The sequence below is a fragment of the Protomyctophum parallelum genome, assembly GCF_964188405.1.
Source record: "Protomyctophum parallelum genome assembly, chromosome: 17".
NCBI classification, from domain to species: Eukaryota; Metazoa; Chordata; class Actinopteri; order Myctophiformes; family Myctophidae; genus Protomyctophum; species Protomyctophum parallelum.
Genome location: NC_139719.1, coordinates 14922954 through 14928953, shown reverse-complemented (window position 1 = coordinate 14928953; position 6000 = coordinate 14922954). Strand labels below are relative to the sequence as shown.

Sequence of the window (6000 nt, the reverse complement as noted above, 5' to 3'; positions counted from 1 at the left end):
AATGAATGAAACATAATCGTTTAATGTCCAAGCGGCAACCTAGCTGGTCATTGTCTGCGAGTTTTGTACGACAGGATAACTTTATATAAAGGAGTCGACTGTCGAGTGTTCCAGTTCTGCAGTTCAGTCAGTGAACGAGTGTGCTGCCTGTGTGCCCCATGTCATGTCAAATCACTTTTGGGACCGCGGTTCTCCATGTGAACTGCGGTGTCCATGTCATTCAGTTAGTCAGATTGGAGACAGCGCACACTCCGCACAGGGGAGAGTAGACCTTATATCCCGGCTTCATGTTAAGATAGTAGCCCACACCGAAAACTTTAAAACATGTTTTCATCTAAGTTTTCGCCTGGGCAATGCAGGGTAAACATTTCTTTTAGATTTGATCCTTTGCCTTAAAAAAGTGAAATTTAGATGCGAAGTAAACGACATGGAATTAACTTTCACCTGGAGTCAGTCCTGTGCTGAGGAAAGCCTGATCACTTTTATGGATATCATGTGGGATGGATGCTTCTTCACAGAATGGTGCGTATACAGCCTTTGATTGGCATTTAGACCAGGCTACTGTTTCTGGCAAGTATTTTGATATGAGAATATTTCATTTAATTTTCACTAAACTTTGTTGTGGCATGTTTAATTCAGTTGTTCAGTTCAGTTTGTTTTGCGAAATTCTAAATAAACAGTATAGGCAATTTAAACACTACATTATGTAAAGTGTAGCCTGTAGCCTAGACTTTTCTTAATTACATTAAAATGAGCTATAGGCTAGTGCTTATATGGGCCCCACGCGCCACTTTATGTGAAAATGTGGCTTTGCAGAGACTGCAGACAGTGCAGAGAGTGGTGGGCTACAGAAAGTAGGCTACTCGGATTTGTATATAGCCTAGGCCTACTATTACTACCGCAATGTCCAAATACTGTAAGTAAAAGTTCTGCATTCCAAAATAATTAAGTAAGTGTAGCCTAAATGTGTATTGGGACATGCCACTGCCTACCAAACGTAAAAGTACTCATTATGTAGAATGAATGGTCCATTTCACAATGATATTGGATTAGTAATGAATGAAGTGTGCATCACTTTAATGTTGCTGCTGGTAAAGTTGCTTTACCATTATTTTATGCTGGGTACTATAGCTGGTAGCTTATCTTAATAATATTTACCAGTCCGGAAATAATTGATCACTTCATGTAGGCCTATGTTTTGTATTTGTAATATTAATCTACATTTACTAAGTAATTAACTAGTAACTAAAGTTGTCAAATCATTGTAGTGGAGTAAAAAGTACAATATTTGCCTCAATGTACTGCAGTGTGGTAGAAGTAGTATAAGCTGTCAAAAATATATCTACTGAAGTCTGATCAGATATCTCTGATTGTCCAAACCTATATAAAGATGTCTGTCTGTCTGTCTGTCTGTCTGTCTGTCTGTCTGTCTGTCTGTCTGTCTGTCTGTCTGTCTGTCTGTCTGTCTGGGCATGAGTGTCATTGATTAGTAATTACAGCTGAAATACTTAACTGCCCCAGATCAGGCTGCAAGACACGACGTGCCATATGACCATGTTTCTCAGTTTCCACGTAGCCTGCACTATAATAGTAGGCTACACTATTTTATCACCTGAAGAAGAGGCGTATAATTAGAATGCCACGTTAATGTCGATTTGCCAGCAGGCATCAGTCAATTGGAAAGCAAACTTTGCAAGTTTGTGGTACACGAGGTATGGCTACATTCTTGTGTAGTTTGGAATTTGCAGACAAACAGCGGAGAGGTGAATGGTGCACCGAGACAGTTACATACCATGTATGATGCTGTGCTGACAGTGTTAACCAATGCAGCCTACCATAGCACCTATTGTTCTCAAACATTTTCATGTCATGGATCCCCGTGTGTAGCTTTGGAACCCCAACAAATAATTTGTGCCAGGGAACCCCATACAAGAAGATTTGTCAACTACTGTCAAACATAAAAAATAAAAATGGCCATTGCATCACATTGTGACTGGGGACCCCCTGGAACCCACTCAAGGACCCCAGGGGGTCCCCCACCCCTACTTTGAGACCAACTGGCCTACAACACAATGAATGAAAGTGCCTTTTAGCTGGCTGGCTTGCTGGCTGATGTTGAATTTGCCTCCACAACACTGACAATAAAGGGGTGGCAGATATTAAAAGCATTTATAACAAGATGATAAATGGTACAGTCAGTAATATAATGGCGGTCTGGTTATGAGCAGATGATCAAACGTGTCATATGCCTCAGTGGTTTGTGAATATTTGAAAATGTCAGCGTATGGCCATTTCAACACAGCTTGAGCGTTTGGTACAATACGCTGAGATAATTGGTGCACTGTATTATCCTGAGTGTTCATTTAACTCGAGAGACTGTACAAATGTAACCAAATGGATCCATCTGTACACTTTGAGAGTCACAAATGGATAAATGAACACTGAGGAATTCACTGTGTGTAAGATTAGAATACATGTACAAGTTGAAGCATCACTAGGCTTGTATTGATGATTAATTGCGCTGACATTATTTGTTTGTCTTAAAATCACATTTGATCAGACCAATTACTGCTATTTTAGAAACTTTCACCTATATTGATTATAACTTATAGAAGCAAAAAAGCAGGGGAACATCAGGTAGATGCTTGCTAGAATGTAATGTTTTCCAGACACCAGATAATGCAAAGCCATATAATGAGTATGATTGATTGATTGATTGATTGATTGATTGAAAACCTTATTAGTAAAAATGTAAACAGCACGTGGTACAGTCAGACAGTAGGGCTAAAAGACATAAAAGTCCTGAGGACTTATGTATTCAGTTCACAAAATATTACATGTCTTATCATCCATAATAAGTGTTCAGGCGGGTTGCAAGCTCACAGCGCTTGTACATCTGCCGTTTTTACACTTTTGAAAAATCTTTGAGAACTACTGATTTAGAAGGCATTTAGTGGAATCGGCCACAGATCTTAATTAACATTGACATCACTTACTCATCACTTTAGTCTCCGGGTCATACATGACTAGAAACATCCCAGAGGTTATAGTCACTGACCCTTTGACGAGTGACTGACCCTGGGAGTTTATGTGCACTGATCTGTGCCCAGGCCAGGAGGGGCTTTTGGGAGTCTCAGCTGTGTAAGAGACCTTTGTAGGCTGTGGCATGCGGCAGAGTGGTGCAAAGACGGAGTGGAGATTTCCTCTGGGTGAAAGCGCACCTCAGTGGACGGGCCAGTAGTACAGTACACACCCTTTGATTACACACCATTCCACGTTGACACTGTTCTACGCTTACACGATCCAGTCTTGGAACTCTTTTAGAGTGTGAAAATGGACACTTGCTTAACCACGGTGAAACTGGCGGCTGGCGCCCCAATTCTTTCATTCATGGTCATTATAGACAAAGACAGGGCACAGAAAAAGATATTCAAAACATTCCTAGTCATAAAGTCACTGATCAAACAGATGATCTACAAGCCAAAAATGTGTAGCGGTGTGACGTTTCTTTTCCCCCACGTTTCAAAAAAATGTTTGAGGTGGTTATGTGGTTAAGTGGTTGACACTCTGGATTTTCTTTTTGCAGCGTGCACCCACCAGTCAGAGCCCTAAACTTCCCCGATTCCCGTTGGGAGAATTTCACATGCAGTGTCCAACCCAGGCCTGTGTTTAGATTGCTGTCTCTCCTGGGTCTGACCACAGAGCAGAGCAGCTGGCCCAGGACAGAGAGAGGTTGCAACAGGATGTTAGAACTGCAACCTCTGGTTGTGTAAAGAACCGAAACAGGAACCCCTGTCCCGCCAGGCTCATCATCAATGTACACAAAATGCCAGACATGTATTTTGGGTCGAGCCGGAGCCTTGTTTCTCGATTATATTGGTTAATTTGCCTTTTTATTTACATCATTGGCATCAGCAATTACTAGCCTTTCAGGTTGAAAGGGGTCCCTAATTTGGGCTACCCTAACCCCTAGTCTAAAGGGGAAAATGTGTGGTTAGATTAAGTTATTGAGTTGAGTTCATGTGTTTATTTTGTACCTAGTAAATAGTTAATTGTGTTTACTTATTTATTTTTGTTTCACCCATATAGACCCAAGGCTGATTCTACAAATGCCTTCTAAATCAGTAGTTCTCTCACCACAACAAAAATAAAAATAAATAGCAGGTGTACAAGCTCACACATTTTTGAATAACCAACACAAAAATCTAAAACGTCTCTAGATGCTTTCCCAGTTTTAATGGGTTAAGTTAAATATAAACTTTAATCAAATCAAAATAAAGATGTCTTTCCAAATCAATTAGAAAATGTTGACAAAACATTGATCAAAACATCAGTAATGGGTGGTCTAGGTCAGAACTGTCTTTGCATGGTTTGCAGGTCTGGTCTAGGACTTGTTTCCGTGTGAAAGACACACACCTACCTTTCTATTAGAGAGTGGGAAGAGTCTGTAAGCTGCACTTCCTGCTGATTAATAGCAGCAGTCACACTAATGGCTTGGCCTTGTGGCAGGACCTGTAATCATTTAACAGTGATCCATATGTAATCACCAGCACCCTCCACATTCCATTGGTAGCACCCGAAGGATCCCATGAACCCATGTGTTTTCATCAACACAGATGTGGGACTATTGGATAAAAAGATAGAAAGCTGGTTGTTTAGCCGTTTGTTTTTGTCCCGAGTTGTTGTAACTCTTATTTGATTTCAGCTTTAGCAGTTTGGGATGGCAGATATATCATAATAACGACACCTTATTCTAATGACGTCAGTGTGAGACTGTTATTTGTTGGACAGCCTTGCCGTGTTTTATACTGGTGTGGTGGACGAGATGGTTTGGAAGAAATACATGGATTGCTTGTATTACTTTTGTCCATCTCTGTATCAGTGCTCCACCTGTATCAGAGCTTTTAGAGACGGTTCTCAAACATTTCCATGTCAAGGACCCCTTGACATATGTGTATTTGGCAGCGGACCCCTATTTGAAAACATTTTATGGCCCAGGGAGTTCCAACATTTGTCATTTGTTAGCCATTTTCCAATAAATGAATAAAAAAAAGTGTTTTTAAACTGTTCCTCCTTTTGCTGGAGACCCAATTCAATTCAATTCAATTCAAAGGGCTTTATTGGCATGAGAAAACATACGTTTACATTGCCAAAGCAGAAAGAACAATACAACAATACAGCAATACAATCAAAACAAAAATGATGTACTTTGTCAGAATCTTCAATAGATCAACTTCTATGTACCAAGATCACTCGATGCAGGTATAGTGCAGGAATATACACAATGATTAGTCTTTACGGTGGTTGTGTTCCATTTGATATCCTTCTCCTATCACAGCAACTCACAAATCTTGCTGCTGTGTTTGCACATTGTTGTACTTCGCCCAGCAGATATGGGAGTTTTTTGTCATTTTGTCATGTTTTCAAAATCTCCTTGTGTGGTTGTAATCTGTGGGAAGTATGTGTCTCTGATGTCTTGGTACAATGGACAGATGGTTAGGAAGTGTAGCTCCGTTTCCACTTCATTTAGTGTGCAGTGGGTGAATAGTCTGTCTTCTCTCGGGATACAGGTCTGCCTATGACGGCCTTTCTCGATCGCGAGACTGTGCTCACTGAGTCTGTACCTAGTTAAGATTTTTCTTTGTTTTGGGTCGGTCACAGTGCTCAGGTATTCTGCCACTGTGTATTCTCTGTTTAGGGCCAGATAGCATTCTAGTTTACTCTGCTTTTGTGTTGCTTCTTTCCAGTGTGTCAGATAGTTTTCCTTTTGCTGTTTTATAATTTGGTTTAGTCCAATGGGTTTTCTACCCCTTGGAACACATTCAAAGAGTCCCCTCCCCAGACTCCACTTTGAGAACCAGTGTAGAGCCAGAGGTCAAGGACTCAGGGAGAACAGCCAGTTCCAGCTGGTATACCAGTTATAGTAGTTTCAGTACTTGACTTGACCCATAGTATTATAAAGTACTACTGTTTTCAGAGATCTGCTCAGGCCATGCATTG

General features: G+C 40.7%; 1 protein-coding gene across 3 annotated transcripts in view; it reads left to right on the top strand.

Annotated features, from left to right (window-relative positions):
- Positions 1-258: 258 nt before the first annotated feature.
- The window catches only part of LOC310874153 (carbohydrate sulfotransferase 3-like), a 305274-nt gene continuing 299532 nt past the window's right edge, over positions 259-6000 (top strand). For all 3 annotated transcript variants that reach the window (XR_014570537.1, XM_083786844.1, XM_083786843.1), the window contains exon 1: positions 259-522. The gene's annotated coding sequence lies outside the window, so the exon portion shown is untranslated. The remainder of the gene's footprint in view (positions 523-6000) is intronic.